Source organism: Panthera pardus, unplaced genomic scaffold (assembly GCF_024362965.1).
Source record: "Panthera pardus isolate Hobbes unplaced genomic scaffold, ASM2436296v1 HiC_scaffold_19, whole genome shotgun sequence".
Taxonomy (NCBI): Eukaryota; Metazoa; Chordata; class Mammalia; order Carnivora; family Felidae; genus Panthera; species Panthera pardus.
The window spans coordinates 10,128,111-10,140,493 of record NW_026526754.1 but is presented as its reverse complement, the minus strand read 5'-3'; the positions used below and the strand labels follow the sequence as shown (position 1 = coordinate 10,140,493).

Sequence of the window (12,383 nt, the reverse complement as noted above, 5' to 3'; positions counted from 1 at the left end):
ATTGGGAAATGTCAGAACTGAACCCCAAACAGCCTTGCTGGAGTCTTTTTTTTAAATCTCAGAAAATCACCTTTTATACCTTTATTTAAAACTGTGATCTTGAGCTAAGCTGTTGTACTTGACTGTGTCCCTTTAACCTAGGGAACTCTCTGCCAAAAAATATTATTGAGGCCAACAGCTTAATAAGTTTTATAGAAGATTAAATATTTATATGAATAAAAATAGCACCTGCAGCGACACCAGGAAGGATAAAATTACAAGGGCTATGAAATCTTCATGCTTCAGGGCATAAATTGCTTACCAGCTGGATGAGGCGTTTTTCCTCACGGAACAACACCGCACTGCTAAATATGTCTTCCTGAGAAGTGTCTCAATGTTGAACACTTTCAGGGCCAAAGACGACAGCAGAAGGACTAGTAGGCTCTTGTTAAGAACCCAGCTCAAGGTTGTACAGGATTTCAGGAAACGGACACAATGCTCTACCAATCCACAATACCAAAACGATGATGCAAGAGAGAAGCCAACAACTCCATTCAAAGTGAATGGGAGTAAGATGGAATAAAATTATGGAAGATGAAAGAGCTTAAGAGGGGGGAATAGTTCCCAATTTTGTTGGCCATTATGGAATCTTTGCGGTAAGGAACTGGGGCCTCAATCTTAAAGCCAGTTAAGGCAAAATCAGAAAGGAAGTAATCCGTCAATTACTTAGGCTAAGTCTTTTCTTTCTTTAATATTTTCCTCAAAGTGGAAACTAAACAAAGATTATCAGTAACAAATCAGAAACAAAGAGTACCTTACTCTTCTAACCTTATTAGAGCAGAGGCCAACATTGACTAGAGAGGAAAACAACGGGGAAAACATAATGAAATACGCAGAAAAATCAGGAGAAATGAACAAAGTATGTATGTACAACATTTTTCAGGTGCCAGATTTCACTTCTCCTGGCACCAACTACACAGTGGCATTTACAAAGGACTCCTTTTTCCTTATGGGTCACAAGAATGATAGTAAATATCAATCAATCCATTTTATAAATAAAATGTTCAACAAAGTCAAAGAGTAGCATCCAGCCAGGCAAAGTATGCTGATAAGGTTAATAACGTGTTAGCTTTACTAGAAATTCACTTGACTTTGCAAGACTGGATCACCCAATGCACACAAACATTCTAGATTTACTAGTATTCCTTGATGTTTTGTTGCATAATTAGTTGCTTTCTGTTGAAGGATTATTTAAAGAACAGTTATGGGCTCCAGAAAGGTGCTCCTGTGCAAAATAGTGTATGGATGTGCGTGATGGGTGGCGCTCAGAATGACTAAATGAACAAAGAGCTCCTGTGGATTTTAATAACACTGATCCACTTATGAAACATAAATCAAATAGGGATTCTCTTGCAGTTCAAAGATTTCCAAGATTTCTGGAGAGAATGCTCCAGCAAAGCAGCATGTTATCAGCCAGGATTAACCATACATGCTCACACTCTTTTAAAAACAGCGTTTTGCACCCTCAGATAGGTGCTGGCAGGCACTAGCACAAGTGCGGTGGTGGGAACGGTAGGGAGAAGGGGGCAGAGAGACCTTCAAGGCTTGTGACAGCGACCTTTCAGATGCTGAAGTTTTGCAGCGATGGCCAGAGCTGAGAGGAGCAGAGAAAGGCAAGCTCATCGAGATTCATAAAGATGAGCCATCACATCCTCAACCAGAGAGACAAATAAATGGTTGGGAGCAACAGGAGCTGTTTCTTATTATTTTAGAAAGTCTTTAATTTAATGCATATTTTCTTTGCTGAAAAGGAAATAGTGATATTAACAAATTGGTTTTATTTCTAACCTGGCAGGCTGCCTGCAGTGAAATGTAAATACATGTACATGGGAGCCGGGATTAGCATTTACGGAAGAAAAAGAGTAGTCAATATTTTAATGAGGAAGTCTAAGAAAGCAATTGCATGAAACACACTCCGATGTCACAGGGGAGCTTTTTAAGTTAAGCCAACTAGTTCCAAATTACTACTTTTCTCAGCTTTCCTTTAAGGGAAGTTTAGATTTACTTAAAAAAATACAACTGTGGCATTTAGTCTTAAATATCATAAAATAGCTGTAATATTCATCTCTATAAATACATACATTAACCTATATACATCTCTCTCATTATATATATAGAAAAAGGATGTCTGACATGCCATTCTTCAGTTAAATGGCCCATTTAACAGTGTCATCCTTCTGCTTTTTTCAAAGACAGAAACACTAGGTGAAGAAAATTGATACTATCCAAGAACAAGGGACAGATGTGAGGGGAAAAAAATGCATGGGAGGAAATATGCATAACCAAAGCAAATAAAAACCAATGAGAGTTTAAGGAAAGAGTTTAAGGAAAGACAAGTTTGGGTAGCAGATGAAATCTATTAGAAAAATATTATCACATAATTTCTAATGAGACACCCCTATGAGGTGTATTTCCATTTTAGAATCTGATTTTATGAGATTAGAAAGAGAAAAAGAGAAAAGAACAAGAACATTCTGGAATTAAGGGGAGCGTGGTAAACCAAGGAGAGAGCAAAAGACCTGAAGTATCACTCACAAATGATTATTCATGCTTACATGAACTCAAATGATCCCAAGTGTTGGAGACTTCTATACTGACAGTTCTGAAATTCAGCATATCCCATAGGACTAACTACTTTAACAGCACACATTAAAACAGTATTTCCTAGAGTCTCATGACTGCTATAAAGAACGTCTGATGTCTGTCAAATATTTAATCACATTATACCCTTACACTGGCCAAATTTTACCTACCCTTCAAAACTCAGTACCAATATCAAATGATAAAGAGCAGAAATTGGTAAAGGAGAAAAAAAATCACAGAAAATAATCAACAAAGCCAAACATTGTGTTTTGAACAGAATTACAAAATCAATAAACACACGATGAGATATGAAAATAAGAAAGGGAGAAGGTGCATGTGGTCAATACTAAGATCCTGCAGACATTAAAAGGATCATCAAAAATACCTTGTAACCATTTACACCTTTGTACATTCATAATTATATGCATTTATGAAAATGAGGTCTCTATATATCTAAAAGAAGTTGTTATGCCTGCCAGCCAGGAGAAATATACCAAAATATTCAAAGCAACATTCAGCTTATTAGACAAAAACTTTGCTTTTAACTTAATAATTTTTTTAATGATGCTTTCCCCAAAAGGCTTACTGTACAACACTGGAGATGAGTAAAACACATGCACATTCAACAATATAAATGAATCTTGGAAACATAGTCCTGAGGGAAAATATGTCACTAGCATCGGTCTACCTTCAGTGTAACACAATTTTTTATAACACTCAAAAATTTTTAAAAATCTAAACAACATACTGTTCAATTTTATTAACATACTGTTCATATTTTTTTTAGTTTTTTTAAATGTTCATTTATATTTAGAGAGAGAAAGAGACAGAATGCGAGTGGGTTGGGGCAGAGAGAGAGGGAGACACAGAATCTGAAGCAGGCTCCAAGCTCTGAGCTGTCAGCACAGAGCCCGACGCGGGGTTTAAACTCACGAGCTGCAAGATCATGACCTGAGCCGAAGTCGGATGCTTAACCGACTGAGCCACCCAGGCGCCCCATACTGTTCATATTTATTCAATAAAATTATTTTTTCAAAAGACAAGAGAGTAGTGAGCACAATATTCAGAAGAGTGGTCATCTCCAGGTTAGGAGGATATAGGATAAGGATGAAGGAAAGTACCCACAGGTGAATGCCACGGCCCACTAATGTTCCTATTCTTAAACTGGATTTTAAGTTTGTGGGTATTCATTTCATTATTTTGCTTTATAACTTACACATATATAACATATTTCATCTGTGTGTGTAAAATATTACCAATAAAAACAAAGCAGAGAAAAGAAGAAAGAGACCGATTTCTCCTGTCAAATGGTCCTTTTCATTGCACGATTAGAGCCTCACAGTCCATAGACCTAGGAGACCAGAAGACTGGAAGCTATCTCTCTACCAGTCAAGAGCTATTTTATGATGAGCTCGAGTATTCTTCTACAAAAATATAGCCACTAACCCTCCTGCCATCCATTCAGAAACATTAAGTACAAAAAAAAGTGTGGGGAGGAGGTTGGGGTAATATGGCATCTCCCTGGGAAATAACATCCTCAAAATTGAAGTAGTGAAGTTGGGGGAGAAAAAGAAAGAACGTGGGGCACCTGTGCTCAGTTGCTTGAGAGTCCAACTTTGGCTCACATCATGATCTCATGGGTCATGGGTTCAATTCCTGCATCAGGCTCTGCACTGACAGCTCAGAGCCTGGTGCCTACTTCAGATTCTGTGTGTGTCTCACTCTCTTCCCCTCCCCCACTAGTGCACACACTCTCTCTCAACAATAAATAAACATTAAAAAAAAAAAAGAAAAAGGAAAAACAAGAGTACACGTTGGGAAATAGAGTGTTTTATATATTTGAACAGGGATTTAGACTTTTGGGGTTTAGATCTCTAGATGATGCTCCCTGAAACCTGACAGTTGAACAAGGAAGTTTGTGCACTAATATATCCTCCAGATACAAACCCAAGAATGAAATCTGACCATCACACAAGAGGACAGACATAAGAGGAAACCCTTAAGTCTGTTGACAAACACCAAACAAAGCGTCTACGATAGGCTACTGCAGAAGAAAGATACAAAAACATCCCACAAACTCAGAGGAAGGTCAGTGCCTCTGAAAATATTATACTTGAGGAAATGAGAGGTCTTACCCAACTGTAAATTCCCTGAGGACAGGGTCCAAGTCTCGTTTCCTAGTGTGTCTCTAGCATTTAAAGCAGTACCTGGCAGGAAGTAAACATCTAATGATTCTTTTAAAATAAAATAAACTGTTTAGGATCTACAATGGAGAGCAAAATAAACCTCAATGTAACAGGTACATAAAAGAGTCAGGAGAAATAAAATATGAAAGAGAAACAGAATTTTAAAAAGGAACATGAATGAGATAAGAAGAGAGTATATGAAACCAAAAATGCCCGGACAGGATGTAAATCCACATTAAAAGCAGTAAATACCAGAAGGATAATGGAGAAATACCAGAGTGCAGCATTTCAGGACCACAAATCATCTGGACGAGACCAAGCATGCACTGTAAGGTTAGATTAAGTTCCAATTTAACTCAGCCAAGAGAGCAATGTAGGCAGGAGCCCATATGCCTCAGCATGAATTCCTTCGGTTTCTAGAGTCCCTACAGAGAGTATAGTGAATTGTAAAGAGGCCTCAAATGTGTCCACTCCCAGCATCCAGGCTGCTGCAATATGGCATGCTCATTTCTCCAATTAAGAGCTAGAGTTCATGTCTCCACCCTCTGTATCTGCAACAGTTGGGTGACTGTCTGAGACCAGCAGAGACTTAGCAAAGTGCTGCAAGTGGAGGCTTGGAAAGCACTCAGCATTGGACTTTGCCCTTATGTGCTACTTTAGAAACTCTCAGATTGTGGCTCCAACACCAGAAACACACATGAGGCCATCAGGATCACCCCACTGACTCACCAGCTGGCTGCAGTCACATGAGTATGCACGTGTGAGGCTTAGGTAAGAACTGCCCAGCTGAGCCCAGCCCGAACTACCAGCCTATAAAATCTTGAACTAATAAATGATTGCTACTTTAAGCCACTAAATGAGGTGTGTGTGGTGGGGGGTGGGGAGGTACCTTGCACCCAAAGCTAGCTAGCTGATGGAGAGGTAGTCAGCTGTCTGACTCTCTGCCCAAGTGGGAGCCTTGAGATCTGGATCTGAGCTTGTCCTGGCTGCCCTTCCTCGCCTCAATCAGCACCTGGGAAGAGCTTAAATGAGTTATGGGTTAAGAAAGAACGTTTCAGACTTATGAAACTGCGGGTTCTTAAGCCAAAGATATTTCTACGAAAGTCATATCCTAATGAGAAGGCAGGGGAGGGGAACAAGGAAAGCAGAGTCAGTGCCTAAGTAACCTTGAGCAGGTTAAATCTGCAGTACTGTCTTCAGCTTATGGTTTCCTGGAAAGACCATTTCCTACCACTTCCCTAAAAAGCAGAAGAAAAAATAGGATGAAAATAATCAAAAGTGAAAAAGTACATATTAAGGTCAGATCTGGGATTCATTCATTCATTCATTCATTCATTCACATATCCATTAGAAAATATGTATTTATTTAGTGACTAGAATGTGCCAGGATCTGGACACATAAACCCAAGTACAGAGCAGAGTACAAAACTGATATGGTTCCTGCCTTCACAAAACTTACTGTTTCAACATCTAAATCACCGGGGCTCCTAAAAAGATCAGGATAAATGAGACAAAACTAATAATTTAAGCTATAATAGATAAAAATATTTATCAATTGGAAAAAGTTGAGTGAATACAGATGAAAAAGATGATTATTGTAAGAGTAAACTCATACCTAGATGTATCTTGTCAAAATTTTTGAGTTATAAGAACAAAGTCTCACAAACATCCAGGCATGGGGACAACAACAACAACAACAACCACACACACACAAACACACTCACCAAATATCTATGATTAAAAAAAAAATCATCCTCGCCTCAGACTTTTCCTTTGATGCAAAAATTAGTTTAACAAAATTATAAAATTTTCAGGGAAAACATTGCAACTCAAGAATTGTATACCTAAACAAAGAATGGAAAATCTATCCTTCCAAATGCATGAACTCGGAAGACTAACCATGCGTCCTTCTTGAAAAATTATCAAAAGCCATAATCAAACCCACTGAGAGATTAAGAAAAATTAACAGGTCAAAAATAAAAAGATAAAGTATAATAACCTAGTTTGGAAGAGTGAAATCAGTTCAATATAGACATAACAAGATAATTCTATCAAATCTATTTTAAAAGCTAAATAGAAATCAGAAACATTATTTACAAAAACAAGAAGGCATACATAACAGGAATAATGGTACCTTAAAACAATACTTTTTCTAAAACCTGAGATTACATTAACAGAGACAAGATATAGGACTGAGAGGAAGCAGTAGTGTGTGTACAGGGGGTGGGAAGTAGGCTGAATTCTTCCATTCAACTAGAAGATGTAAAAATGTGATTTGCCCTTAAATTTGACAGAAACTAAGCCTAAAGAATGCTTCTGAGAAACTTAAATGAAAACAGAACTTAATATACAACATATGCTCTCTGAGACATTAACAAAGAATGGTACAGTCTATATGGTCAAAGATAGAAAAGAATGGTGAAAAATCACCCAAGAACCAAAAAGAAGACAAGGAACATAGTAAGGCTAATACTGTGTTTATGACAACATTTGTAAATATTTTTTTTAATATTTATTTAGTTTTGAGAGACAGAGAGAGAGAGAGAGAGAGAGAGAGAGAGAAGGACACAGCGTGAGTGGGGGAGGGGCACAGAGAGAGGGAGACAGAGAATCCAAAGCAGGCTCCAGGCTCTGAGCTGTCAGCACAGAGGCCGACGTGGGGCTCAAACTCATGAGCCGTGAGATCATGACCTGAGCTGAAGTTGGACACTTAACCGACTGAGCCACTGAGGCGCCCCAGTATTTGAAAATGTCTTAAACTTCTCCATGAGAAGAATAAAAAGGAGAAAGCCAGGTTGCAAAACTAAGCATAGGTAAAACAATTCTATATGTATTACAAGAGATACACCTAAGACGAGTGAATTCAAAAAGGATGAGTAAAATATGAGCAAGGATGTTTTAAAGAGATGCAAATAAAAAGAAAATAGAAGTTTTAATATTAACATTAGACAAAGGAAAACGCAAGGCAAAACACACTATATGTTCAAAGACAGATTTCATATTAGAGGAGTACAGTTCAATGCAAATACACAATGTTTATGCGTCAAATAATACTGCGCTGACTCACAGAATGTAAGTATCTCTATAAATAAGAGTTATAGAATAGTAAGAACAAATTAACAAAGGACTTCAACTTTCCTTACAGTTGGCCAAAGAAGATCAAAGAAGACAACAAACGAACTATGATACAAAATAGCTTGATAATATAATTAATAAGATTAAATTCTCTAAATAAAATAACTTTCAACTCCAGTGCCCATGGGCTCCTTCCCAAAGATGAACATGCATACTCCTCTACAAAGATAATGTCAATAAAATTCAAGTCAACATTACAGCAGGTGTATTTCAGAGATAATTAAATAAAACTAGGAATTAATCATAACAGAATCTTAAAATTCAACCACTTTTAAATTTCAAATTAGTCTTTTAAGAATTGTGAGGTCATAGAGGATATCAAAATATCACTTCATGTTATTAATAAATAAAATAAGCATCTAACATATCAAAAGGTGTATGAAACAGGGGCACCTGGGTGGCTTAGTCAGGTAAGCAACCAACTCTTGGTTTCATGGGTCATGAGTTCAAGCCCTGCATAGGTCTCTGTGCTGACAGTGGAGAGATTCTTGGGAATCTGAGTCATCTCTTTAAAACGTCCTTGCTCATATTTTACTCAGATCTGTCAGTAATCTGACAGATTCTTGGGATTCTCCCTCTCTCCCTCTCTTTCCCATTCTGTCTGTCCCTCCCACTCACTCTGTCTTTCTCTCTCTAAACAAACAAATTAACAAACTTTAAAAAAGTTTTATGATACAGCTAAAATGGGAATCGTAGGAAAATTCATAGTTAGAAATATTTTTATTAACAAACAACAAAAAGATCGATATGGCATGCAACTTAAGAAGCTGGTAAAAAAAAAAAAAAGCACAACTATAGAAACAGTAAGTACACTCAATAGCTGGTTCTTCAAAAATACATTTGGCAAAGCTCATTAAGATAAAGATATTCATGGGGCACCTGGGTGGATCAGTCAGGTGAGGATCCAGCCCTTGATCTCATAGTATATGGGATTGAGTCCTGTGTTAGGCTCTATGCTGACAAAGATTTTGGGGATTTTTCTCTGCCGCTCTCTGTGCTCCTCCCCTACTCACACTCACTCTTGCTCACTCTCTTTTTCAAAAGTAAATAAATAAACTTCAAAAAAAGTTTAAAAAAATAGGTAAAGGTATTCATATTAAGAATGAGAAAAGTGACCTCACAATAGATTTATAGGATTATTTTTAAATGGTAACAGAAAATTTTGTATGCATCTGTATTAACAAATTTCACTTCTAGATGAATTGATGTTTCTTTTTTTTAAAATATGAAATTTATTGTCAGATTGATTTCCATACAACACCCAGTGCTCATTCCAACAGGTGCCCTCCTCAATACCCATCACCCCCCCTCCTTTCCCTCCCACCCCCATCAACCCTCAATAAATTGATATTTCAACAGGGAAATATAAATTACCAAAGTTGATTCAATAAACAGACAGAAAACAACCTAAATATGTCAATAGCCTTAAAAGGAAATTACAGGTTTCAAAGAATTTATCCCCCCAAATGAGCCAGAGGCAGACATTAATTCTACCACATCTAAAAAAGAGAGATCACTCCTTGTACTTAAACGGCCCCAGAGCATGATATGGGGGGAGGAGGGCTAGGGAGGATGGGGAAAATCTTGTTAATTGATATTATGAAGCTACAATCACCCTTGTCCAAAAAGTATAACTGAAATGACACAAGAGAACTTTACAGATATAACTTAGTCATTACATGCGGAAACTCTAAAATGTTATCACTACTTAGAGAAGCTTATCTCTTATATTCAAGAATGAATCCACCTTAGAAAATTTACCAATAAATAGCAAGATACACTACATTCTCCAGTGGAATGACTCAATATTATGGAGATGCCAATTCTACTCTGACCATTTATATATATAATCCAATCATCAAAATCAACACAAAAAATAGATATAATAGCTAAGATAATTTTGAAAGAGAAAAAGAGAGCCAAGATTGACATTACTAACTATATACCAACATTCCAACAGTCACATAACCACTGCAGCACTGATATAGGAAATGATTTGCATTAGCAAAGTTAGAAACTACCTACATATCCAATGTTCGGCAGGAATGGATAAGACTTCGTTAAGCTACTTCCATGCAATTGAATAGTATGCAGTGATTAATTGTACAAGTCACGGAAAGATGCTGAAGTCTTATTGGTAATTAGGAATAAAACTTTACAAATAAATCAGTAGCTCAATTTTTTTAAGAATGCAATCTAATCACAGAGGATAAAAACCTTAAATGTGAACAAAGAATATTTTTCCCATAATAGGATTAGATGATTTATAATATTTGGACTCTTCAGTATTCCCCCAAATTTTCAAGATAAACATACTACTATTGTTTTCCTAAACGTATTCTTTTTTTAAAGGTCAAATCTTCTAAAATCCAGTATTCTATTAAGTATACTTATACATGACTAAAATTCATTTGAAACGTATATAAAGGAAATCTGTGCTTTGTGCCAATGGCAGGCATCTGGATATGACTCACCAAAAAAAATTACTGTATGTCTGAAGGAAATATTAAAACAAATAGCCCAGCACTGCAGTGACTGCATAGAACTGTATATATTCACTCTGTGCACTGGACAGGAATTTTTCATTTCATACATCATTTACAACTTGCTGCAGTGATTCTGCAAAATCAGTCTATACCATTAGCACACACAAAGGGAAACATCCAATGTTCTCATTGTTGGAAAATTCAAGTGTTTGGGGCTCTGATGCACACAAATGTCAATACTTCATCTAAGCAGATGTTGCCGTGATAACCAGAATGAGGCCACCGGGTGACTAGGAACCACAGATAGGGATGAAAAAGTCAAGACTTTTTTAAAGCCATAGTTTTAGCTTGGCTTATGCTCATAGCTATGCTTAATTTTAAAAACCATTCGAAATAAATGAAAACAAAATGGAGAAAGTCATAAGCAAATGCCTCCAGAGGGGCTTATTTTTTTAATGAGAACCAGCTCTGATTTCTAAAATATTTTATCAAGGCGTTTGATACCAACCATCTGGTTTACTCAACACTTCATCAAATGAATGTCTTATGCGTTCACCGAAGACCCTGCTCTTTCTTAACAGTGCTGCTATTTTCAAATCACAGCATGGAGAAGTGTATTTCCAAAGCAGTACAAAAAATTGCCTTGTATACTTCAGGCCAAAGAGAACGATATTTTACTCAGAGAGACAGTCAAATGCTCTCAAGGTCAAAAGCATTCTGGAATAGCAAAGAGGCTTAGGAATGACAAATATCAGCTTGGTTCTGTTTCCATCACGCCCTAACTCTCAAACTCCCCTTCTCATCCCTTCTTTTCCTTAGGTAGGAAAACCCAAACCACAATTTTCTGGTGAATACATTTGCCATATCCTCAGGTCTAGGTACAGACATGGAAATGAATTCCAAGAAACATCCAATGAACCACAAACAACATAGTATTTCACCACTCCATTACTATGCTTCATTCATTTCTAGAACAAAAGGGGTCCAGAGTCATGCTCAGTCTCAACACAGAGTGCATCTATGACCCATCCACATGACACTTACCACAACCAGCCATAACTAACGACTAGAACGATCAATTTTGTCAACAACACCTTCCTTAGAAACTGTCAATTGTCCCTACCTACACACCAACAGAATCTTTAGCAACTGGATTGATTTTTTTCAGGACCAAAAGTTGAGAAATTGATGAGTACCTCTTATTGGGCAGAGGGCATCAAAGCCCCAGTAACAAAAGTCAAATTCATGATGAGTATCAGAAAAAATACATAGAAGTTTGTGAAGTAAAGCCATTAACATTTAAGTGGTTTATTCTCAGGCCACAAATATTTGAAATCATTATATCTAAGAAATCAAACAGGAGAACACCCTCCTTGATGAAATCAAGTTTCAAGTACTTTGAATTAAAAGAAAAACAACAATAGTGTGAAAAGAATTCCACGGGTAATTCTAGGGCATCCCCAATGGGATGGACATACATACCAAGGTAAGAGTTCTTCTTTGATTTATTCTTCTTCTGTTCACAGAAGAATTTGAGAAATCCAGAAGTCTGTAAATATGAAAAAATAAAAAGGTTTAGTTTAAGAAAAATATCTAAAAAATAGCAATCAAACTGATGAAGGAGAATTGACAGTAGTAATATGTGTGCCTGGCTAATAATGAGGCATTCTCATTTGGAAGTTGATAAAAATCTGCAAGCTATGGAAGTCATGGCCAGAATGAACACTGACTGCTTCACCACATCTCAAAATGGAGGTACTGTTTCTAATTGAAAATGAAGCCTATAGAGTATTATTCACTGCCCTTCCCTCTCCAAAAAGAGGTAGAAGATGTTGACAAAAACTCATTTCACATTAGACAATAACTAATGATGTGTACATTTTAATTCATTAGAAGCTTAAGCACTTATTGAGGAAAAGACAGGGAAAAAAGTTCTGATTTTCTCACAGGTCTC

General features: G+C 36.9%; 1 long non-coding RNA gene across 1 annotated transcript in view; it reads right to left on the bottom strand.

Annotated features, from left to right (window-relative positions):
- LOC128778175 (uncharacterized) overlaps positions 1–11,980 on the bottom strand; it is a 479,608-nt gene extending 467,628 nt beyond the window's left edge. The window contains exon 1 of the long non-coding RNA XR_008423546.1: positions 11,912–11,980. This is a non-coding gene — a long non-coding RNA (uncharacterized LOC128778175). The remainder of the gene's footprint in view (positions 1–11,911) is intronic.
- Between the last annotated feature and the right edge of the window lie 403 nt (positions 11,981–12,383).